Source organism: Lagopus leucura, unplaced genomic scaffold (assembly GCF_019238085.1).
Source record: "Lagopus leucura isolate 7727_CA_CO unplaced genomic scaffold, USGS_WTPT01 Super-Scaffold_100009, whole genome shotgun sequence".
NCBI lineage: Eukaryota > Metazoa > Chordata > Aves > Galliformes > Phasianidae > Lagopus > Lagopus leucura.
The window spans coordinates 15,082,736-15,107,628 of record NW_024962266.1 but is presented as its reverse complement, the minus strand read 5'-3'; the positions used below and the strand labels follow the sequence as shown (position 1 = coordinate 15,107,628).

Below are 24,893 nucleotides of genomic sequence, written 5' to 3'. Positions count from 1 at the left end.
CATTAACCAACTGTATGCATGTGAGAACTGCAGTAATTTAATGCACACCATGCAGAACTGCTTTTCTGTTTTGAAACTCTGACTCTCTGAGGTACGGAGGTCAAAAGTTAATTCTAGTGAGAAATGTGAGAGTTGTCTGTGTTTGCCAAAAGATTGTTGTTTCAGGCATTCTGCAGTCTGAGTCTCGCCACTCCAACTCATGTTTTTAAAATTTTCCCACCTCTCCCTAAGTTTCAGATGCAATTTAAAAAAAAGCCAACAAAACAAAACTCATTTAAAAAAAAAAAAAAAAAAAAGGGCAGCAAAACCAGCCAGTGTTTTAGAAAGCTTAGTGAGAACAGTGCTTGGCTTTGCAGTTGGGGGTGGGAAGCACAAACTGACTGCATGGGACGGTGGACTGGTACAGCCTCCCAGTGCCCATCATCCCTCTCCTGCTCTTCTCCACACTGCCACTGACCCAGGGCTCAGCCTCTGGTCAAAGCGAGCTGGTGGCCATCTGCCATCTGATGGAGGTGCTTCCACTCACCTCCCCTTTTTCCTGGGGTTGGTGCGGGTCCTTGCTGGTCTGAAGACTTCAGGATTTCAGAATGTTTGAGGTGCTTAAAATAGCCCAAAGGAAACAATGTGAACATCCTCTGCTCTGTGAGTTTTGCACTCCAACACTGTGTTTTTCAAAAATTCACACTTGTGACTCTTTTTGAGATTCTCTAAAGTAACAGCTTAGTATTTAATGAACATTAAAGGGGAATTAAATTAATCTAAACAGTAGCTTGGTTTCAGGCTTCTCAGTAGTGGCTGCTCAAAAGTAAGGCAATGTTTTTAGACCAAATAAGAAATCCATCCTTTGAGGATTGGTTTATAGTCCTCCAAAATTTTCCACGGGGTTAATAACCAAGAGAAACGTCCTGGCGGAATGATGGCATTCCTGCTACTGCCCTGCTGTTAGCACGGTGCGTCAGGAGGTTTTGAGTCAGTTGCAGAATTTTTCTTCTACAGCTGAAGGTGACACATCTCCAAACCTAATTGTAAATCTTTCTCCCATTTTTCTTCGCATCCTGAGATTCTTGGGCACAGCGATTAACTCTTGTTGAAGCACAAAATGAAGACTGGAAGTGCCAGAACCTTTTAGTCAGTGATTTCCAAAAACTATGGAATTTCCTGCCCAGCTACATCAGATCAGCCAACAACTTGTAATTGCTAAAAACAGCCTGTTGATTTTCCTCCCAAGTGCTTCAGCTGGCCTGGCTGAGCTTTTCACTTTTCCACTGTCTTGAGATGTTTCTCTCATTGTGCACTACGCTGTATTTTTATGGTCAACATATCCTATAGCAAACAATTTCAGGCTGATGGCGGAAGGGAGATTGGATTCCGATCGGAGATTTGAGCCCGGGACGGGGAGCCAGGAACGCCTCAGTTCCTGGACCAGATCTGCCACTAAATCAGGAATCCACATAAAGCAAAGCCACATGACGAGCGACTGCAGGATGATTTGATTTTCTGTGCAGAGGAGGAAGCGAGTGTTTGAACGCGGCCCTTGCCTTGGCGCACCGCTGCAACCGGAGCCGCCATTACAGGTGGGCCGTGAGCTGGGGCAGATCCCGGGGCACGGGGCTGCGACTGGGACGGCTGCTGTCCGGATGGGGACTGCGAGCGCTCACTGGGGCCGTGCTCAGGCTGGCGTCTTGGTAGTGAATGCAAATAAATTAGCTAAATGCACCCGTATGAAATTTTCCTGCTGAAAAATTCATTCTATAAAAACATTTATACTGTATTCTTTATTGTCAGCTAATCCTGCCCAAACTCATTAAATGGCAGTGTGTGGGTTACTTGCTGTCAGTGAAATTATCAAAGGCATTTTTCAGCTGGTGCACCGGGAAAGCATGTGCTTCAATGCCAACTAAAACAATAACGAGGAAATGTTATGATCAGACTTGACCAAATGACCTTTCCCATTTTAGATTAGTTCTTAATTTCAGCACAAGGGTCATCCTGTGAGAATACTCACAATAAGTCACTGCTCACCTCTCACATGAAAAAGAAGTGACTTATTAGAAATCTCACTGTACTCATTGCAGTTAATGAGATGTGGAAAGCTTTGTAATTTGATTTGCTGGACCATATGCTGTAAAGGGATACTGCTGATTTCATTCCTCCACATTTAATTTAAGCAGTATGCAATGGCTTCTTCGTATGGCTACTTATATAATAAAAATTAACTTGAAGTATAAAAAAAATACACCATTGTGGGGTTTATTACTCTGTGGTTGAGTTTCAAGTGTTTTTCATTGAAACATCTGTAAGTAATGTGTAGGTCTAATTTTAAATCCTGGCAAATATTTTCCATTTAACATTTGGTTTTTACTGACAGGCTTGGAGTGGAGGTTTTCAGAGCTTGTCAGTAACAGATACGCGTTTTCAAAGATAAACATTTTTTTAATTGAAGATAACTGGAATTCAATGCTCACTTTTCCGATCCATCCTGTGTTCCAGCAGCTGCCAACAGCGGTGCAGATGCTCGTCCCCTTTCCTCCAGACCCCTGCAGCAGCCGGCCCATTCCTGCGTGGTGTCAGGGGCTCATCTTCACTGGCAGACTTGGGCCCATGGGGTGATGGTGGGGCCAGCAGGGCCATCATCTGTTCCCTTCTGGATGCCCTGTGTGAGGCATTTCACTCCAGAAGGTGGATGTGTGCTTGGTGCAGGGTGGAGTTTGGCAGGGCCTGGACCACGGTGGCTCACCGTCAAGGCTGTATTTCAGATTATTTGATTTTCGGCTGCAGACAAAATGAAACAGCTTGAACAGACAGGCTGGGCTGTGCTGCCTGTAAACTTGGAGACTGGGCTGCATGGTTGGTGTGCGCTGCCCTGCCCTGAATGGTCTCCTGGTGGCAGTGCTTCGTGAGAGAGATCCAGCCGTGGCTGGGCAGCAGACAGGATGGACATACTGGTGTGAAGGGCCTGTCTGAAAAATGGACACCAAAATTGTTGTCAAAGGAAGCATTGGAAAGCTGAGAATGCCAGACACTCACTGTTTTCAACTGAAAGCAATGTTGTGGTATTGTTTGCAGTTATGGTTAAGGTGTCCATTGGCTCTGAGCAGAGGACTGCATGTGTTCTAACCTGTTGGTTAAATCTGACACCAAGCCAAGAAGTTCTGTTTGGAGAAGTGTGGTGGAATGTGATGAGGGAGCTGGGAAGTCTGCGGCCGTGCTGTGGCAGGGCAGTGGGGTGGAGGTGGCCGTGCTGTGAGGTGGGTGGGCACGAGGGGTTGGTGCCAGGCAGGCTGCTGCTGTGCTGCATCTCCTACCATGTGAGCTCTGCTGGTCTCTCACTGCATTTTAAAAAGTTGAATTCTGCTTCTATTGAGGAATAATAATAGTGAATTATTTCCCTTCAACCAGTATTGTCGTTTTGTTGAACCCTGAACTGCAGCTGCAGAAAATTAGGCCTGGGAGCAGAGGGATGAGCAGTGGTGGGGAGGGCTGAAGGATGCTAGCAAAGGCACTCTTTCTTTACTACTAAAGAAAGCCCATTTCTTTTTGATTTGAAGACTGCCTTTAATGCTTGGTGAATGAACATGGTTTTGGTTCAGCTGCTGTACCAAAGACAAAGGCTCAAGTCAGCTCTTTGGGAGCCTGAGGTCCGAGCCTGCCTTGGGTCAACCATGGCCCTTTGTGCATGGAGCTACAGATTAAAAAAAAATAACAGCAAAACCGGGCTTCATTTTTAACATGTTCCTGTTTTCTTTCATCAGAAGTTTTGAAATGCTTCACAGGAGGTTGTTGATAGTCATAATCTCAACCATCGTGATTTCTCATAAGCACTGAGAAAAACTGCAGCTTTACTGAATATAGCGTCTGTTTTAAATGGCGGGTGGTTCACTTCTTTTTAATAGGAGTTCAAGCACAGAGGCAAGTAAAACCTAATGAAAGTGCCTAGAAGATTTTGTTCTGATACCTCACAGCAGCCCTTGGTTATACTGAAGGAGGAAAAGATTTCTTTATAGCCAGGCCTGCAGAAGCCAGAAATTTAATCTTTCTATACAACTTATTTTATTGCATTTTTAATTTTCTCTTGCATTACTATGACCCTTTTCTATAGCTTTTGACGCCTGGTGCTTAATTACTTATCATTAGCAGTGTACATGGGGGCCTTCCTGCATATTTAGAAATGTGATCATTAGTACACGGGAAGACAAAGACTTCTTTAAGACCGTCATTAGTTATTCTGTTTTCATAGAAATGTTCATTAGAGAAACTACCCACCTGGTTAAATAATTATAATTAAGAATTGGTAATCTCCTTTGCATTTTTAACTCAATCTTCGGGATGTGTGTGCATAACTAAAGGAGCCTTGTTTGGCCATCATACTATCTTTTCTTTTCAATTTGAATTGTCAAGCAGGTTTAAATGCTGTGTTTTGAAACCATATACCCTAGGAATGATTTATGGAAATATAGGTTATTAACAGGAAAAAGAAAGAAAGAAATCAACCCAGCAATTATCTCTGAATTCATTAACTGTGCACTGGCAGTGAGAGGTTGTATAAGCCATTTACTGTAATGCGTGGTATGGAGAGAAAAAAAATGTCACCGGGGCCTGATTTCTCTGTCCCATCGGCGGTTCTCACTGTAGACACCCAGCCTGCTGGGCTACGCTTCCAGAAGGGGGTGATTTCCATTTTCTGATGGGGTATTGCTTGGAAATGCTGACAGTGAATGCAGTTGTGTTGGTTATCCTGCTCGTGGCCATCATGGGGAGCTGGTGGGAAACCCTCCCCAAAGAGGTGAGTGTGCACCCATCCACTGTGAGGCTGTGGGGAAGGGAGCATGGGCACAGGGAGGGCTCGCCCCCATTGAGCCACAGCGATGGAAGAGCTTGTCAGTGGCATAAATATCATCTGTAAACAATTAAGCAGCTACTGCTCATTCAGGGCAGTTTTGAGAAGCAAAGGAAGTCTGCAATCAGTTATATCTCCAATTACCATAAAAATATATTAGCCATTCATTCATTTATTAATGATTCATCAGTTAACCACACATAATGAGCAAATAATTAGCAATGCTGTATGGTTGCCAAAATTGAAGAAGTGTTGGCATTTTAAAGATGAAAGGTTGCATTTATGTAAAAAGTCGGGTGGTGATAAAGTTAATGCAGAAGATAATTATAAAAGTGGCTGTCCTATTTTAGAGGCTGAGGTCCTGCAAAACTTGTCTAATTGAACTGAAATTAATATTCTTCAAAAGCACGCATGTTACGGCATACTAGCTGCTGAATTTACTCGGAGATCTCCCTTCAGTAAGGTACGTCGCACAATACAAGTTAATAAAATGCCAGACAGCAAGACTGCCTTCTTTGTTTGCTTGGTTCAGGGCCTTGTGGAAAACAATAAATTGCATTCATGTCAGCCGAGGCCCATCCCTTTGCTAATTACTGTTTGGTGCTGAAATGACTTCTGTGAAATTGGGAGCATGAAGAAACACACAGCCGTACAAGGGAGGCTTTTCAGACTACAGCAGTAAATGTGAGATAGGCCTTAGGCGCACAGATGTTAAAACAGTGAATTCCCCTACAGATTACACTAATGGAAACCCTGTCAGGGTAAGTCAAATCCGGGGTCTGCGGTCAAAATCTAATTAACGTTCCTGTACTTAAAAAGAATATGAATGCCTGGAGGTGAGGAAGAATGTATAAGAAACTTGCTTGTTTGTAAAACTGCTTGTGCGAAGGACCAGCAGCACCGAACCTGTCCGTATGAAGCAGCACCTGTAGCCAAGCTGCTCGTGCCACATAATGCAGCACCGTGGGGCTCAGCCCCTGTGCACAACATGGCTGTTAGTGGCCATGTCTGTTCCTGGTGGGCACTCCTTGGCATCTCAAAACGTTCCCTTTGTTTGGCACGGTCAAGGTCCGTGTTTGGAAAGTACTCCTAGCTGAAGCTGTAAGACGGGGCCAGCGTCTCTTTGTGTGAGAAATCGGGCTGCTCCACATAGGCTGGGCTTGAGGACACTACTGGGGCTCTTGCAGCGCTTTCACAGCTGCACTGTGCATGGCCTGTGCAATAGCAGAGGAAATTAATTTATAATGCAACAATCTCTTCGTTTTCTCAGCACAAAAATTCCCCAAAATACTTAAAATAACACTCAAAGTGGGACAGACCTTAAATTTTGAATAAATGAAACCCTAATCCAGTGTGTTCTGAAACAAGCTTGTTATTAAAGAAATAAATTTGAAACAGCAAGTGGTTGGAGAATTTTGGATTTAATTATTTAAATCTACTTAAGATAACTATCTAGCGCTGTGTTTGGGTTTCCTGTTGAGAGCATGTTTTCCAGGAAAGGAATCCCACCCAGTGCCTGGCCAGTGTTAACTTCCTTCTGCAACAGTATTTTCAGTAGCAGAGACAAATAATTAATATTATAATAAGGCAAAGCATTGTATGATTATGTAGTGATATTAATTTCCTTGACATGTTCTGCCATGAAAGCTGCATGGAGCTGTGTGTGGAGTGGAGACACTGCCGCGCTCCTCGGCTAAGTGGTACAGCCATTTAGCTGTGCTCCTTAGGTACCTGAGAGGGAAAGTCCCTCTGCAGAGCTGCAGTACCAGTGCAATTGTTAACACCTAGCTTGGGATATTATATGTGGCCATTGAATAGATAAATGTTGAGTATTGGATTTTGTTCATTGGCGGTTGTTGTGCACATGAAGAGTTATACCCGTGGATGTGCGTTTTGGTCAAAATCTATGATGTCGTCTTTAGGATGCAAGATTGCTTCCAAGCATGGCATAGATAAAGAAGGCAACAAATCTGCCTTTTCTTTCACAGGACTGCAACAGGAGCTTGCTGGATCTTGGCTCTCTATTTAGAGTGAGAGGAATTGAGGATGCCCCTGTTCTATGCAAGGCACAGGAGAGGGATGAAAAACAAGGAGGAGTTGCCTGTCTCCAGCCACAGCACAGGCACAGGGGACGGAGGCGCACCCAGCAGCCACTGTGGCGCAGCTGACTTCCTCCACAGCCAGAAGTGGTGGGAGAAAACTCTGGTGCTGAGTCACGTTTCCTTCCTTTGGGCTCATGCTGGGATGGATGGACATGCCTGCACTATGCCAGCAAGGCTTCACTGCATGGCTTCTGCTGGGTGAGTGTGCTGTATGTATGCTATGAATAACATGGATGGTATTTTTGTGTTTGCATGTCCTCACAAGCGAGTTAGCTCTGAGTTCTAAAATACACATGTGTGAGGATGGTGTTTGAGACCAAAACCTAAAGGTCTGCCCTGTTCTCCACATTCAGGCACACTCACTGGCTTAGCACGTGGTTATTAGCAGTTCTTCCTTTTATAAGTCATTTTATATTTTAAAGAAAAGATAGTCCTATAAATATTTTTTTCTTACAACGTAATGCCTATGGTTATGTGTTACATGAGGCAGATGCTGACTTAAAGCTTAGTTCTTGCTCAACAGATCTTTCAGCCCACCAAAAGGGGTTGATTAGTGTCCCCCTGCTGAACCATTTTTTTCCTCTGTTGCTTTGACCCATTGATTTAATTAAGGTCTAATAAAGAGAGGGCTGAAAGATTGTTAAAAATCTTTTCTCTTTTTTTCATGGGTCTGACCTATGCTGGTCCGTTGGTGCGTTTTTGACTTCTATGTGCCCTCTTTAATATGTAAGCATAGTACCACAGAGCTTGTCTTCCTTAGAGCCAGTTGGCTTTTTTCCTCAATGGTAAATCAGATTTAGTTTTGGTTTTAACCAAAACAGTTGCTTTTCTGGAGACTTTTTATTTTAGTTAAGTAATAAAATATTGAAAGCAAGTCATGGTATCAAAAGGAAAGACCTCGGAAAGCTTAGCAGTGACCCTTTCCTTTTCTGCTTCCTTTCTCATCTTCCTCTGGCCAGCAGAGAAAATGAGAGAAATAAAAACTCTGGTTTTGCTTTCCAATTAAATAACAAGAATGAATGAAAGCTTACTAAAAGTTCTTGCTGTTTTTTCAGCTGCCCCTATTTCTTATAACTTTGTGTCTTACGTAGGTCAGTGTTAGCGCTCAAGAACATGCTTCATGCTACTTGCCATAGTGGCATCCTCCTTTTTCCCTTTCCCTTTCCCCCTCCCACCAGCTCTGCAGTCGTTACTCTGGGTTGAGAAGAGCTTTTCTCAGCATGCTAATTTTGCTTCTGAGCAGGCTCATCTGTATCCAGTAAAAGGGAGATTACCACCAATGTGGCCCCATTTCTCTGGAGAAGTCTCCAGTACCGGTGTTCCCTGTGCTTTTCAGTCATACTGAGACTGCGCTGACAGTCATCATAAGAAAAAAGAGTGCAGAAAAGACCAAGCTGCAACTTCAAGAAATGGTTCTGACATGCTTTCTGTCGCTTGAAAGAACAGCATTGCTATCGAGAGTGGCAATTTGTGACTCTGAGCCCTCCTAGACAGCTCTTGTGCTTGAGTTTCCACGCTGCAGCTCATTAGCAGAAGAGCTGCCTGCAGGGCTATGCAAGTTTGCAGAAAAGCAGGATGTGCACTGAAATAAAAACCTGGTTTGTGGGGCTGTGGTCCCGGAGCCGGCTGGGCGCTGGCACTTCAGCCTGAAAGAGAATAAGCCACCTGGACGTTGGGACCACAGGGATGTGACACACCGCTTGCTGGGGGCCATCTCTGCCCTGTAAAGCACTAAAGCAGGTGTATAAATCCTCCTGTGTTCACTGGGATTTAGGCATCTGCTTAAAGTTAAGCACTTGTTTAGAGAGTTTCCTGAAGGAAAGCCTGACAATTGTGCCCAAGAGTAACTTTGAAATTAGTTTTAATTTGCTCATCATAACCAGCTGTCATGAGGCTGTGTAAAAAAGCTGATTGTGGAGAGATGAAAGACTTACCAGGCCCCCAGCTTTGGTGTCAGCGCCTTGCCCAACACCCAGCCGGGTCCAGGCTGCGCCTTCCAGCCCCAGCCTTGCTTGGGACGTGCTGTGCTCTGCTTGGCCCTTCCTGCAGGGAAAGCACCCAGCTGCTGCCCATCTGTGGCAACCTCTGCGGGCAGTGGTGGAGGGAGGGAAGGTCCTTTCTCTATTTAGTTGGAGAGTGCAAAGTGAAGGAGGGCAGAGCAAGCAAGGAGGGTAGGAGCTCTGTGTCCAGGCTAAAGGTTCAGCCAGACTTTCTGCTTGAAACACGGCCAGTGCCACATCCATTTGTGTCACCTGAGTCAGAAACTTTCAAGGCCCCTTGCTTTTAGAATATGTTTTCTTGGTAATCCCTTCTTTCTCACAACAAATTTGGAGGCTAAACTTAAAAATGCAGCAATCAAAGGAAAAATACCCAACACACCCTGACTGCTGTTTAGCTCTATATGTGTACATGGTTTACATGTGTCACTTGAGGCAAGCAGGACTCTGTCCATGTAGCTTGGAGATATCTTACTTTTTGATAAAATACGTGGTTAATTTGTCAGTGGGTTATAGCACCATTGTCTGGCTCTCAGAAAAACTTCATTTTCAGTAAAGATATTTTAAAGCTTTTTTTTGTACAGTCCCTAGGTAATTAATCTGAAGCACACGCACATTTCCATATATCACTGTGCTGGAGAAGTGGTGGCTGATGTAGTAGCTAAGGTCAGGTAGGAACCAGCCATGCATTTAGTCTCTTTTCCAGTGCTTCACTCCAAATTCCCCCAAATCTAAATTAATCTTCCAGAAATGTATAGGAGATTTGGTTTATGATGGGAAAAAAGAGCTTTGCATTATTACCATATCCTATCGGTCTTCCCTCAGCATGACTTTCTGTAGAAAACTTTAGCTGTGATAAAGCACAGAGCCACAACTGCTCCTGCATCTTAAAGCAGATGCCAGTTACATGGGATGCTGTGCAGGGGCATGGGTTATCTCAGAGCAGTCCCTCAGTCCCTTCGGGGTATTCCTTCAGGGTGGAATGGTGCTCAGCCCTGCACTGCTAGGAGTCAGGGGCACGCTGGTGAGAAGGGCCCAAGCACCCTGGGCACAGCTGGGTGTGAACATGGCTGTGCTGCCTGTGCCCTGCCACAGCACTGCTGTGCTGTGATCCCTGCCCCAAAAATCCCCACTCTGGGCTGTGGCTTCCCTTCTCCGCCACCCGAAGCCGCTCCCTCCCTTGCAGTTTTCATTCCTTTCCTCCTTGCCAAGAACGCTGACTCCAGCCTGATCTGAAAGTTAATTTTAACAAATAACATCTTGGGCCGAGCCAAGTTAGGATCTGGAGATAGGACACACTGCGGGAAGGGAGCGGGGCTGGGGCTGTAAGAGAGCATGAACACTCAGTCTTGTAATATGTGTGAGAGCTGATGCTCTCTGAGCAATCGAGTGCTTATTATTATTTCTCTTGGATAGGTCACCTGGGAATGGAGGAATTTTTCATTTTAAATTAAAAAGAAATCTTTTATAATGCTCATTTCTGAAAGGAAAAAGAAGAAAAGCCACCTCATCATGGAAGCAATTAGATGGAGGACACATTGGAAGGAGTGACTAGTTGTTAATTTTTGAGCTGTTGACCCTGACAGAGGGATTTTTTTGACAGTTTTTTTTTGAGGTGGTGTCTTTCATATGCTTACAATCCGTGGTTACTTCTCATTCAATAGCAATTACCGTATATCCATTTTGTGCTAGGGACTGCTCGAGGTGGATGCAGTGGTCCCTGTCAGATGTGTGCCAAATTGAAATGCCAGCAGCTGTGTGAGCAGCGGGATAATCGTATCTGCCGCTTCTTTCTTCCAAGTCCTGGTAAGTGTTTTAGGGAGTAACTTCCCCTTGCCTTGACACGAGCTGAAAATGCAGCCTCTGTTTTGCATTGCAGATCCCAAGTCAGCCGTGTCAAGGTTTGACCAAGAGTCAAGGAGGATAATGGGTCAGATGTAATTAAGAGGCAAAACTACTGGTGAAATAGCTGCACATTTTGGTTTCCTTTATTTCTGCCCATCAGATTACAAACCTCAGTCCCTTTACCACTTTAAAAACCAAATATGTAATTGCAACCCCTGCCTAACTGCTCTATTTTATCAGATGGAACCCAACTAGCTAGACACCACAATAAAAAAAAAAGCACATTGTACCTCAGAAAAATATGGGGCTGAAAACTCAGAGAAAAGACACAGTCTTGTTAAAATATGGATGTGGTCCAGTGATGGAATGAGTAGAGAAACTTGAATGGATTAGAGTCAAAAAACGCTCTGCTTAATTCTTGGGGTTTTTTATTCGCCATTCAGCTTACATCAGTGTTAACATCTACAGAGAAATGCAGCCATTTACAATTTGCCGTTCAATGTGTTACTTTAATTAGTATGAAAATTAAAGGGCAACTATAGGCCAATGTGAATGATTATGGAAATACATGTGCATCACATGCAGTGCTCTCATTTAATTAATCGTCTTGTAAACTATATCGAGCACTTTAAGTCAGCTGCTGAGTATAACAACTCTATTTTAAATAACCGCTTAATACTTAACAGGATGTGGAGAAAACACTGTAGCACACGACCGCTTCTCAAGTTTCAGCGTCTGAGATTTTTTAAAGCTGACCCAAGTCAACCGAAGGAATGTTTAACACCCCGTGTCTGAACACAAGAAACTCTGTGATGTGCAGACATTCAATTACATTTTTTAAAAAGTGAGAAGCGTTTTGTAAAATAGTGACTTTAGAAAACTAATTGGCAGCAGCAAACCGGAGAGTGAAGGCCAAAGTTAGAGGGGAACTTTTATTACAGTAACTCTAGTCAAGGAAAAGGGACATAAAGGCATCTTTGTTTCTCAGTCAAATTATCTGATTAAGAAATAAAACATTTTAACGTGCTTTAAATGCAGCATTAATTATTTATATGAAACAAATTAAAGCCAGGTTCCATGAATTACACTTTGTGTGCGTGAATTTAATGTTACAGGAATAGAGGAATAGTAATCCTTTTACATTCGTGCCTTACTTCATTAGGCAAAATGAAATATTAAGGGCTCCATTCATTCAAAAAATTCTTATGCATTCAGGTCACAGTTTTGCTGTGGCCTCCCTTTTTTTTTTTAAGAGTACAATTTACAGCACTGGTTTTTAACTGATTCAGAAAAAGCAATCTGCTCCTGCAGGATGGGCTCTAATAAATGGATGAGTTTGGGAGAGAGCAAAGGTACTGTGGTGGGTCATGTCGTCAGTGAAAAGGCCCAAAGGATGCGGTGCTGTGAGGGTTCAAACCTGCTTGAGTATAATAGATCATCAGATGCATTGCTGGCAGGGAACCTCTGAACTGCATGAACCCCTTTTCCTGTAAATTGGTCAGTAAATAATATTCCCTCTCATTGACTGTTTGCAGTGACTGGGCAGTGCTGCATTCAGGTGAATGAAGAACAGAGGCTGTTACAGGGGCGTATGTGTTCAGGGATGTACTTTTCTATTTTCCAGACATTCCCATTTCAGCAGTGGTGAGTCCGTGCTCAGCTCCACAGGAGGAATTCCATTGACTGAAGGCATGCTGATGCCTGGAGGATGAGGTTACATGCTCATCAGTCACCTGTCTGACTGCGAACCCACTGGTAGGGCGCTGGTGACTTAATGTGTTGTTTTGCTTATGGGGATGTGAGAAAACATAAGAGAACTCTGATGGTTTATCATTTCTGTTGTTTCTTATTTTTTTGTTTGTTTTTTTTTCTTTTTCTTCTTTCTGTCCGAATGGAGAAACAGCCAGAACTGTGCAGTGGTATTCACCTCTAGCTTTCAAAATATTTACAACATTCACTTAATGTTAAAATAATCATTTTAAAAGAGAGATGGGGGAAAAAAAAAACCCAAAATCCAAGAAAGAAATGACAAAAAAAGTCTTACCCAGAAGCTTGCAAATCGTCAGCTGGCTGAATTTATATAAACTTTTGGGAAATATAGGAGAATGGGACGAGGCGTCAGATGGTTGGGTAAGATTGATGTATTTAATAGTTCAGTTAATATGGATCAACATCTGCATTTGGTTACATCTGCATAAGTGCCTAACTTCAGCAGAGTTGTGCTGTTGGAACCGAATTTGGACCAGTGTTTTTAAATAGGCCCTGGTGCAGAATACCTGCCGAGAGCTCAGCGCTGTTGTGCCCGGTGGCCCTGCAGAGAGGGTGTAATGCAATCTGTTAGTGTTTCTCCTGTAATTTTTAAAACACGTTGAGGAGTAATATATTTTTTTATAATAGGGTACTCCCTGTCTCTTTAAGTAACTGTCAGATGTATGATGTCCTCGTGCCAAAATGCTACGGTCTGCTCCCTCTGAGCAATTGTTAATTAAATCCATCCCTTATTGTAGAGCCTGCCTAGTCTCTTACCCGTTCTGCTTATCTGTGACACCAGATGATGCTCAGTAATTCATGGCCAACATGCTCCCACCTTCAGCAGAGCCTCCTGTGCACTGACCTTAGCCAGCTTCACCTTTTCCTTATTCCCAAAGAGAATGCAACACTGGAGGCAGCAGTTTTTATCAACTTCTCCTGCTGACCAGATGAAGGCTCAGTGATAAATAAATGTCCTCCCATCCACCGCAGCCCCCCAGCTGTCACCGTCCCCCACTGCCCACCAAAATGTAGAGCAATGGGAGAGCAATGGACTGTCCTCAAAGAGGACCATGAGCTGCACTGCCAGTGGGGAAGAACTGCTTCTGCTCATCCAGGTAATGTCGCTGTGTTGGCTGGAAACTCTCCACTTGGTCCTGGGCAGTGCCACCTGCAGATCCCTGCACCTACTGGTAAGGCTGATACACAGGAGCTGGTAGGAATGCTTTCATGGCTGACAAGCTGTTTCCCGTGAACAGTGTCAAAGATTTAAAAGCCACTTCTGCAAATGGGACTTTCTGGCAAATACATGCTAAGCAAATCTTTTATTATTACCATATGGCTAGGAATACTCCCAGAGTTCTCCTGGAAATGGGTACTGTACCAGCAGAAAGCAATATTCTGTTGGCCTGTGCATTGCCTCAAGGGTATTTACCATGGTAATAAGATCAGTAATTCATCTCCTAAAATCACTGGGAGTACAAATGCTTATTTAAGTAGATGGTATCTTGATTGCAACTGAGTCAGGAGAGCTCTTAAAGCTGCCTATTTAGGCTACAGATCTTCTGTTAAAGGCAGAGGGCTGGTAGTTCTTGGTAAACATAAGAACATTGCGTTTCACAGCTACCTCACATTTTCAGCAACTCAGAGTAGATGCATAGTACATCCCTTGGTGAAATGAACTCATACAAATCTGTTAGGAAATGATGCCTCTTGCTTTTTTTTCCACTATTTTTTGTTTGTTTTTTTCACTTTCCATAGCAATGTAATGGGAAGAGATACAAATCTCTCCATCCCCAAATGGTTTGTTGGAAGAAAAGAGGCAGAGAGAAAGCCATCACTGCGTATGTTCCAGCAGCATCTGGAGTCACCTGAACTCCACTGCACTAGGTGATGCAGCACCAACAGAAATTAAGAGGCAGTCTTGGCCCTGAAAGGAAAAATCTGGGGAGTAAAATTATTTACTTTGTCACAGAGTAATCCAGTGCCAGGGAGTCTGCAGACTGAGTGGCCTCTGCTGTGGAAGTCCTGGAGGCTTCCAGGCTCGTCCAACTGCTTTTATTTTGTGTGCAAAGCTGATGAAGAGAAAACGGGTTTTTATAACAAAGGCATACAAATGAAAGTTGAAAGACCTGACTTCTAATCCCAGACTGCTGCAGGAACTCTTCACAGAATGAATGATATGATCCAGAAACAGAGAAATTCATCAAATTGTTTTATTTGAGGAAAACCATAATGGGTCCTCTGAGAATCCAGAATGAGTGCTTATAGCCCTATGGCAGGAAGGTCTCAGGTGGTCCACAGTGATTCACATTGGTGATGTGGTATTGGAGGGGAATCACAGAAAAACTGAGCTAGAAGTGCCTAAACCAGATGTTTTCTAGTTTGCCGAGAAACCTGAGCAAGGATATGTGGCTGAAATGGAAAGCATTAGGCATTTTCCTGCAGAAAGTGCTTTAACTTTGTCAGTACTCTTCCTTTTCCTTACAAATTTGATGAAAGAAATATTAGTTTGTACTCTCCATGTGAGAAATTAAGGATTTTTCAGCAGGCACAATTCTTCCTTGTAAGTCAGAATTTTCGCCTTAATTTTTTTAGACAGACATAGATCATAAACATTTGAATTAACTTTGACCAGTTTGATCTGTTGTCAGATAGAGTATGTATGTAGATGACACCAATACATTTTGGTGAAGTTCTCTGGATTCCACCAGAATTCATAGAATGATATTTCATTATTTAACAGTGCTTAACACTTTAGGTAGCAATCTCCATCCTCAAGCTTATTAATCAATGCAACACCTCTGAAAGGAGCATTTCTATGTATTCCAATTAGAGTGAGAAATCTAAAATGTATGGATGTGTTCTGAAGTGTTGGTCAAACAGCGGAAGAAACCCAGGTTTTGAAATTGGGAGTTTGTGGTTTCTGTCCTCTGCTCAGGCCAGACTCCTGTGGCACACAGGTCTCTTTATGTGCTTAATGCATCAAGCTGTGCTGGATTTAGAGCCACACATCAGCGTGGTGGTGCTCCGACTTCAAAATGTGATAACACAACTGATTTTTATAATTGCTGCGTAGAGGACCTGAGATGGGAACACGGCACGCGGCTGCAATTTGCTCTTTCCAGCTTTAACACTTGCAGGAGCTGGAAGATTAGTTTCTGGTGCTCAGTAAGTAGTGTAGTGCTAAGGGACCTCTGCCTTCTTTCATGCTAATAGGTGTGACAGTGTTGGGTTAACAAAGAGTTCAATCCTGATATAGCAACAGTAAATTTGTCTGGAGTGAAATCTATTGAGTTCCCTCATCTCTTTCCTGTGCTTGCTATTGTAGGACACTTATGGTACTGCTGCTCTATTCTTGTAAGACAAAGAATCACAGAATGGCCAGGGTTGGAAGGGACCTCAGGGATCACAAATCTCCAACCCCCCTGCCACATGCAGGACCACCAACCTCCCCATTTAATGCTAGACCAGGCTGCTCAGGGCCCCATCCAATCTGGCCTTGAGCACCTCCAGGAACCGGGCATCCACAGCCTCTCTGGGCAGCCTGTTCCAGCACCTCACCACTCTCTCAGTGAAGAATTTCCCCTGACGTCCAACCTAAATCTCCCCTCCTCAACTTAAAACCATTTCCCCTCGTCTTGCAAGACAGTGTCAGATGAATGTTTTCTGCCAGCTACAACTTATAAAAAATGTATATTTTATCCAATAAGCTTGATTTAGGAAATGAGGTTTGTTCACTGTTACCACCATTCAAGTGCAGCAAAAGAGTATAAAAGGGTGAAGAGTATAATGAAAGACAAACCATTCCAGTTGGTTACTAGAGGCATATCAGTAAAGATTACTTCCTGCATACATCAAATGATTGATAGCAAGTTTTAAAGCTTTTCCAGTTCTCTGCTAGTGCTATTCAGCTGCAATAAACCACAAGGATTTCTCTTATGCCCTTCCAGATAACCCCCCTCATGCTTCATGTAAGAAGAGCTTTAACAATAGTAAAGAATAAAAAAATCTCAACAAAAAGGTACAGGAAGTTATTGCTTTTAAGTAGCTCAGTCCATTGCTTTTAGTGTTGACTATCTAAAGAATAGCAGGAGAGGAACTGTTAATATGTTGTTTCTTTGCTCTTGGTAAGCAAGCCCAGAGGCCTTGTCAGCAGCCCAACATAAATCAGCTGTTGTGGCTAGCAGCCCAGCACATGCCCTGTTGGTGAGGTGAGATGACCTGGGGATGACCAAACATCTCTGGCAAAAGCTCAGCAAGCATGGCCCCTGTGCTGGTTGCCTAGATAGGACAAAGCAAGGCCACAGGCTAAATGGTGATTTCTCCATCACTCCTACCTATGAGGTGCAGGCTGCAGTCTTGTTCTTACTCCCTGTCTCCTTGATGGCTGAGTTGCTGGTTCTACTCATGAGTAGGGCAGAATGTCGTGGCTCTCTAGGGGAATCCATGTCCATCAGACTCCAAGACCTGGGAAGCACCTTGAAAATACTGAGGCTTATCTGCCTCATACAGACACAGCCTGCTTGGAAATTAGCCCCAGCTACTAGGTCTGGGATTGGATCTGTCTCCAAATATCCCTTAAATTTAAGGGATATTTGTCCTGTTGATGTCAATGATATTTCTACTATTGACATTACTGGCTGAGGGTTCTAACACTGTGTTTTAAACCACAGGGTTGTAGTTTGATCTATATGTAATGTAAAGGTAGGTATTAACTGGGAAGTCTAAATTTCTGGAAGTCTCTCTCTAGTAGTTCTTATTAAATTCACAACTCCAGCATAATGTATCTTTCTGTTCTAATCATAGCATTGCTCTACTTGGGCACGGCACATCAAAGGGGCTACCTTGCTCTTGCAGCAGAATTCTCCTTAGGTTCAGTCACTCTGGGGACCTATACCAAATTTCCCCAGTTCTGTGCACAGGCCAGATTTTCAGCTGCCTTTTAATCTTTGGCAATTTGAATTTATATGGAGAACTTACAGGTGACAGCCTGGCTACATTGAGACAAGTAGGATAGAAACCATGTCAGAACAGTCCCTGAAAGTCCTACAGTGTGCTTAAAGCATTTCAAGAGAACCCTTGATCCAAAGTATCAAAGGGTTACAGTAAGATCAAGAAGAATTAAAACTGATGGTGTGCCAGAAATCACGTGCAGCACAAGGTCATTACTCACCCTCGTTAAAGCGGTCTCAGTACTGTGGCCTGATCTGAAGCTTAATTGAAAAGTTTCAAATGATGCATTATAACGAAGACAAGACAGCCACTGCCCATTCCACGACCTCTGCTAAAAATGTCTGATCGGTAATAGGGCAGAAATCTAAGCAATTGCTTGAGGATAATCAAGGCCTAATGAGGTATCCACTTCAGTCTTTCAAAGACATTGGAACCTCTCCCTGATGCTGGAGAGAAGGCGAGGGCTGATGTGAGCAAGCTTCTGCATCCAGAGAACAGGCTGCCTGGGCAGGGTAGTCACAGGTCCTTGGCATCAGGGGGAATACCAAGGCCAAGGCTCTGTCTGCAGTGAGGGCTGTCAGCTGTGTAAAAGGTTAGCGGCCTGGAGTAGATCAGCCTCCTCTCAATTGGTCTCTTTTGCAGTCGTTTTCTGTTAGCCCAGACCGTGAACCAACATGGTAATTCAGACATGATGGACTCCTCATTATCAGGTTGTGCTAGGAACCAGAACAGTGGCAATAACAGATAGCTGAATGCTGATGTTATCAATTCTCCCTAAAAATTCACAAAAACACGTAACTCCTTGATGCTCCACTTGAGCATGATAACAAACTGCGAGTCACAATTACTTAAAGAAATCAAGTATCTCCTTGGCATCTTCCTCTTTTTCTTTGTCCTATTATCTGTTTGGCAGAGAGGTCAGTGCCCATATCCACACGATTATCTCCACATCCAGCTGCCAAATTGTGCAAGTTGCTCTTCCTGGGCTACCGCTTGAGCAGCCATATTATAAGGCCTGTGCTTGCCCCTGACTGATGAGCACTCACAATTTGGGATCATCTTTCAGCCTGCAGAAGCGGAATGGTTTTAATCTTTCTGAAAAAGTCAGCTCAGCCATTTTAACCTGTATTTGTAGGCTCTGCTTTTGTGAGGAGAGGGTGTCACAGATTCATCTGTTTGCTAAGCAGGTTTGCTTGCTGCTCCTAATCTTCCCTGTCTCTCTTGCATTTTGAGATAAACTAGCCATGGGAAGTTAGACCGGACAAAAACATTGTATAGGGTTTCAGGTTCAGTGTCAGAGTACAGCTGTTAGTGGTGGACTTGCTCAAAGGCATTGTGCAGCTTACCAACTTACAGAAATTCATCAGCAGCACAGACCATTTTCTTTGGCCTTCAGATTCCTCCCTGATTTTAAGTACAGTTAAAATCTGAGTGCTGCTTCGTCATGAAGTCCTCTTTTTCGTGTTATTTCCTTCAACTTTGAAGACAAGAGACTGAAAAAGAAGGCTGAAATAAAGAAAGTTAAAGGAAAACAATCACAACCGCATTTATGCAATCTTTGGGACACCCTTGGGCTGAGCATCAAGCCAATGTGTTTTGCTGAAGTAAGACCTCCGATGTCTGACATACAGCACCAGCTCTGCAAATAGCACCAGCTGGCAGGAGCCCTGCTCCTGTCTGTTGCTTGCAAATTAATACCAAGTCTGTGCAGGTAAATAGGTTGTCATCACCGGTGCCTGTGGTCACCGTGGGCTGAATCCACCAGTGTGGGGATGTCGCATCTGTACTTTCCTCTGTATGCTAAGCTGCTGCTGCTATACCCATGAAAGCTGTGCCCGAGCACTTCCACTGTGCTGTCCTGTCCTTAGGGAGCTATGGGCCACCCTGTTGGGATGGGCACTGCCAGCTGCTGAGTGGGTCTCATACAGCAGCCCACCTGGCTCTATGTTGACTAGGCCAGCCTTCCTCGCAACGTGTCAGCAGGGTGAGCAGTGAGGGACAGGTTGCCCGGACAGGTCCAAAGGTACAGTGTCAACAGGCAATTCATGATTGTTAAAGGCTATGCTTTTGCTGCTCATCTCAGCTGGTCTGATCTTTTTGACTTCAGGGCTGCGTTTTCCTCATCTGTTGCTGGGAACATGCTGGCTCACACTCGCTGTGGGTCGCTGAGGCATTTAAAAGCAATCTGGGTCTCTACTTCCTGTACAGGATTTTGGCCTACTCAGGCTGACCTTAGTAGGTCTGTTCTGCAAGCACTGTGTGTATGTGTTGTGTGTGTGTGTGATGACCCATGGACTGATCATCCCTGGTTCGGCGGTGAAGGATAAGGAAAACTTCCAAAGAATCTAAATTTGCTATCGAGTGGGAAAAGGAGCAGAGGGAGTGAGAGAGAAGACAGTGAAAAGATGTTTCAGCTGTATGCAAGCCACTGGCTCTGCTGAGTTTTAAGTAGTGAGGGGAGAAAGCCTCTGACATTTAAAAAAATGTAAATGGCATCCACGTGGCAAAAAATAGGGCAGTTGAGTTATCAGTATATGATGAGAATATGAAAAAAGTAATTATTGTATAGTTCTATTAATGAAATCGCACTGCAGCATAAAAGAAAAAAGAAAAGTCACAAATAAAGGCCACTGAGTTACTTCAGGGGAAAAAAAAATCTTCTATTATATGAATAGCAATATCGTCTTGTTAGCTTAGCAGAGGGCTCTGGACACTTAAGGAAATTCTAAACATTTCCATATATCCTAGTCCAGGATGAAATTAAACTGTTGTAAAGCTTCCCTGGAAGCCAACGTTTATCTAATATGTAAGCATATTTAGATTTCATTTTGAAACGGTTGTTAAATGCTATCCTTTGGCTGCACTCTATCCTTCACTCTAACTTTAAAAAAAAATTATTGAACTCTGAGATTTTGATGCTTTAAAAAATGTGCTTTCAGAACTAGAAATGCCTGAATGACCAGTTATAACATGAACTAACCCTGAGAGATATCCGTTGAGTCTGCTCTCCTCCTTCAATTTGCTGGCTGTTTCTCCAGTCATGCCTTGCATTAATGTTTTACAGTTAGCTAAACTGTGTGTTATATTTTAGGTCTATTTTTGTTTTGTCTAAAAAATTTCCAAATTGGCATTAAGTATTCAAGATGTAATCTCTGTAGCAGGAAACTAGTTATCAGATTCATACAAAACAACTGGGCAATAGAAATAACTCTGAGCAGAATGCATTTTTTCTTAGAATTAATTTAGAGAGAATGTAATGGCTGTGAAAGGTGCTGGATTGCAACATCAGAGAACCGAAGCTACTATTTAACCACAGAACGGTTACAGGATGGGAGATGGCTTTACAAGATTCTCAATGGGGTTTGACGAAATAGTTGTCTCTGGTTTGGTGCCTTTCATCTCGCTGGAACAGGCAGTCTTTCATGTGGCACTAGCAGTCACTCTCTGCTTGTTGGCTTCTGCTGGGGTGGTGGAGGAGTCCTTCTGTAAAAAGAGAGTGATTTTGCTGTGGGGAATGCTAGCTAACGTTTGCAGTGTGGTTAAACCTTGGGGTGGACACTGTGACCTGCACCCCAGCACGCAGTCTGCCACCACCTTTGTTATGTCCCCAGGTAGCACAGGTATAGCAGTGGGCCCAAGCTTTGCATCTTTTGCTCTCTGAGGCCACCTGTTTCTTGGAGAAAGGAGAGGAGAATGAACATGAGGTGCTACTGTTGCAGTTACAGCAGGATCAGGGCCCATTTGTCATTTTTCCCATCTGTTTTTTCTACAGATCCAGAATAGTTATCTCTGAAGGCCATGTATGATCCAAATGGTTTGAGTGTCAATTCTTGGTAGTCAGTCAGATAAGAATTTATCAAAAAGTGGGCAATATGTTGTGTTCTAACTGTTAGTCTTGCCAGCAGCTGGAGCTTTTCATTATATGCATTAAGCTTCAATTTATATTTGCCACTTGGTTCAGTTGATATTCTTGCTGTTGACGTTTTTTACTGACTTCATGAAGAGTGGGAGAGCCCTCAGAATAATTTTTACTAATTTCTCTCAAAGGGAGAGACTTTCCATGGTCCAGCATGCCTCCCCGCAAGCTCACCAGGGAAACAAAGTCATCCTTGGGGTGCTTGATGTGTGGAAAGGAGCGGGGGGCCTATCCAATGGGCCCTCTGCCATGGGGAGGCTTGCAGAAGCACAGCTGACAGGCCGGTTACCTCATTGCAAAGCTGACTCGTGCACTAGCCCACTAGGAACCAGTTAAAAGCTTTGCTCCAAAGCTACATTCTTCTGCTTGTTGCGGTATATTGGATAGGAGGCTGCATTCCCTTACACTGGAATTTCCTGTATTAGCACTGCACAGGAGTGGATTTATTTTGTAGTCCTTGAGATTTGAGCTTCATGGATTTTACAGCCTTTATGTGCCACAAAACAAAGATTTGGTTTCTACCGAGGCTTTGCAGAAAGGATTACCATCTGCTGACTTGTTGGTCTACCAAAGACTGATGTTCTCCAATACTGCAAGTGACCCTGGCCAGGATTATCTCACTGAAGTGAGTATTATTGATGCTGCTCTCATATAGCTTCTGTTGGGTTTGGCATCAAATGTTGCTTTTTGCACTGATTTTTAGAGCTAAAAGAAACTTATTCCCTTTTTGTTGTCACTTTGCAATGTAAACTGCTGAGGGAGGTCATGTTGCTTCCATTGTAGCAGGAATATATTGATTACAATATGTACAATGGTAAATTAGGCCAGAGTATGGGCATCCTTCTTTGGTATTTTCCGTCCTAAACAATCCTATGGTTTTCTGGGAGTAAGGGTTCAATACCTTGAAGGAATTGTCATAGATTCATCCTGTATCTGGGGCATTTTACAGATGCCTATGGAGTCTTACCCTTTTCTTAAACTTAACTCAGTCCAGCCCTGCTGTAGTATTCCCACTTCTTAATTTAATGGGAATTAACCTTCAGATATCCAACCCCTAGATTTATAACTTCAGTGTAATGGAAGCAGGTTGTGTAAGGCATTCTACGTTCAAGTGTGTAGTGTGTTATACTCTACTTGTGGAAGAGTGTAAAATGTCTACCTGGTTTTGGAAATACTTTATAGTGTTATTTAGATGCCAGGTTTTTCATTGTTCTGATAACATCTTCCTGATCTGCAAATTTTAAGAAGCAAATCATTGGATTGTTGAGATTTTTAAATATATGTAAGAGATTTTGCACTGTGGTGTTGATTCAGGTCTTAGACTTGCACAAGAACCATGTGGGAGCTGTGGCTCTGTCAAACAGGTTTTCCAGAATTGTCTAGGCCCCTCTTTTCACTCACCTTTTTCTCATGCTCTTACCTCTTTCACTTCCTTTCCATTTTTCTACAGAATCTGAGTGACTGCTGCCATAGACTGTTTCCTTTGAAAATTCAGTTTCCCTAATATTATTTGTACTTAATAAGCTAAATTATTGATTCAGGATTTTCAAAATCTGAGTAAGGATACTTTCCACCTTAATTGCATACTAATTAACATTATGCTTTGTGTAGGATTAATATTATAGAATCTGTAGCCCTCTCTCCTCTACCTGTAATCCAGAAAACCATTTTCTTTTGTCCAAAGATGACTGCTGCGCTTCCCAGTAGCCAGTGTGTGTTTTCACAAACTTGCCTTGGAACTCCACCAAGAACAAGTCTCCACCCAAACATTCCTCATGGAGTTTTTCTGTTATGCTGTTACAAGCTGTATGGTTAAACTAGCCTCAGTAAACAACACATGCTAACATTTGTGGAGTATCTCAGGTAAGAAATTTAATGAGACCCTCCCTTATAGAAACGCAGTCATTGTATCCCTGCTGCAGCTCCTGGTTGCCAGTGCAGGAAGATGTTGCAGTGCTGATGTCATCTCTTGAAGGCATTAATTTCATTTGCAAAATACTGTGGTTTTTCTGAAGTGTGTGAACTTTCCTTACTTTCCTTTCTTTAAATGTGAATTAATGCTTTGTTTTCATCTGTATGGCCTTGGTATGTATCCTGCCATTGTACACAAACCTTTAAAGCTGTGTGGCAAGGATGGCATGTTAAAAAAAATCAGTTAGAGCAATTAAGTTTTATTTTCTGCAAGTCCTACTGATAAAAAGTATCCAGTGGTTTTCACTGCTGGCACCCACCTTGGTGCTCAGGTACTAACCCAGCCACGTGTCAAAGCACCAGCTCAGCCACTGAAATAAACTGAAGGTAAAGATAAGTAGTAGGAAACAGTTTAACCATAGTATACCCTTCCCTGCAGATGGTAATTCAGACCACATCTTGTGTGCTTGGGCTGTGTGCTGGTGATGTGCTGCAATGTAAACACAAACAGAATTGTTAAAGTTTAGAATTGTCATGGAACTCCTAGTTGTTCCTCTCCAAACTTCATCCCCGCCATTCGTATTTGAAACTATACGGCCTTTACTTCCAGAGTTAGCATTGATCCATGCAGTGTCCAGGTTGAGCTCTTTGAACACCTAAGATTAAAGTTCCCCTTGTTTTATAATTTCAGCTGAATTAAATGTTAGTCACTCCTTGCCGGGAGACATTGGGCTGCCCGTCACTGAGAAGCTTCAGTCTGGAGGCAAGTGCGCTTCAGTGCCAAGGGAAATAATAACCGGATGGATGGAAAGCATCTGGGATTGATGTGGTTTAAAGGTGCTGTTCGTGCAAGCTATTGTCAAGGAAGGAGTTAAGGAAGAGATTCACTCTTAAAATGCAGGTGCTCTAGTGCTTTCCCTGACAGATTTGTTCCAACAGTGTTTTGAATTCTGTTTAAAATTTGAAAGAGCTAAACCTTCAGGCTCTTCTCTTCCTTTCTTAAATTCATTTCCCTGTTTAGATGAAAAAGAAACATTTTGCAACTTACTTTAAACTTTCTTCAAAAGACCTGCTGGAATAGGAACATTCATGTGCAGCAGCACACAGGCTGTAAACTAATGTTAAGCACAGCAGACGGAGCGATTCTAAGTGCACTAATGGGCGAACATTAGACTGCAGGAATTTACCTAAGAGAAAACCTCAGGTGAGGAGGGACTGCCAGGCGGGGATAAAGCCCCAATGAATGCACCAAATGATGGAAGAGTATTACCAGAGTAAAGAGCTGCATGTGTAAAATAAATATCAAAATGGGGAAATAGTGCCAACAAAGATAATGAAAGGTAGAGAACATTTTGGTTAAGTAACTGGTAGAGCAGCATGCGCACACAGCCTCTGCTGCTCCCTATGGGATCTTAGGGTGTTTGTCTCTCTCTCCCTCCCCCTCATTTTGGCATTTTTTCTCTCGCTAATGACTGTGGCTTAACAGAGTTAACAGCATTAATGGGCAAATCTCCTTCCATCCAAACGCGGAACAGACTCTTTTGTAGCGCTCTGTCAGATGTTTTCAGGTGCATACTTGC

General features: G+C 43.2%; 1 long non-coding RNA gene across 1 annotated transcript in view; it reads left to right on the top strand.

Annotated features, from left to right (window-relative positions):
• Window positions 1-1,236: 1,236 nt before the first annotated feature.
• LOC122181414 overlaps window positions 1,237-24,893 on the top strand; it is a 75,117-nt gene continuing 51,460 nt past the window's right edge. The window contains exons 1-3 of the long non-coding RNA XR_006179420.1: window positions 1,237-1,574; window positions 10,629-10,742; window positions 12,406-12,536. This is a non-coding gene — a long non-coding RNA (uncharacterized LOC122181414). The remainder of the gene's footprint in view (window positions 1,575-10,628; window positions 10,743-12,405; window positions 12,537-24,893) is intronic.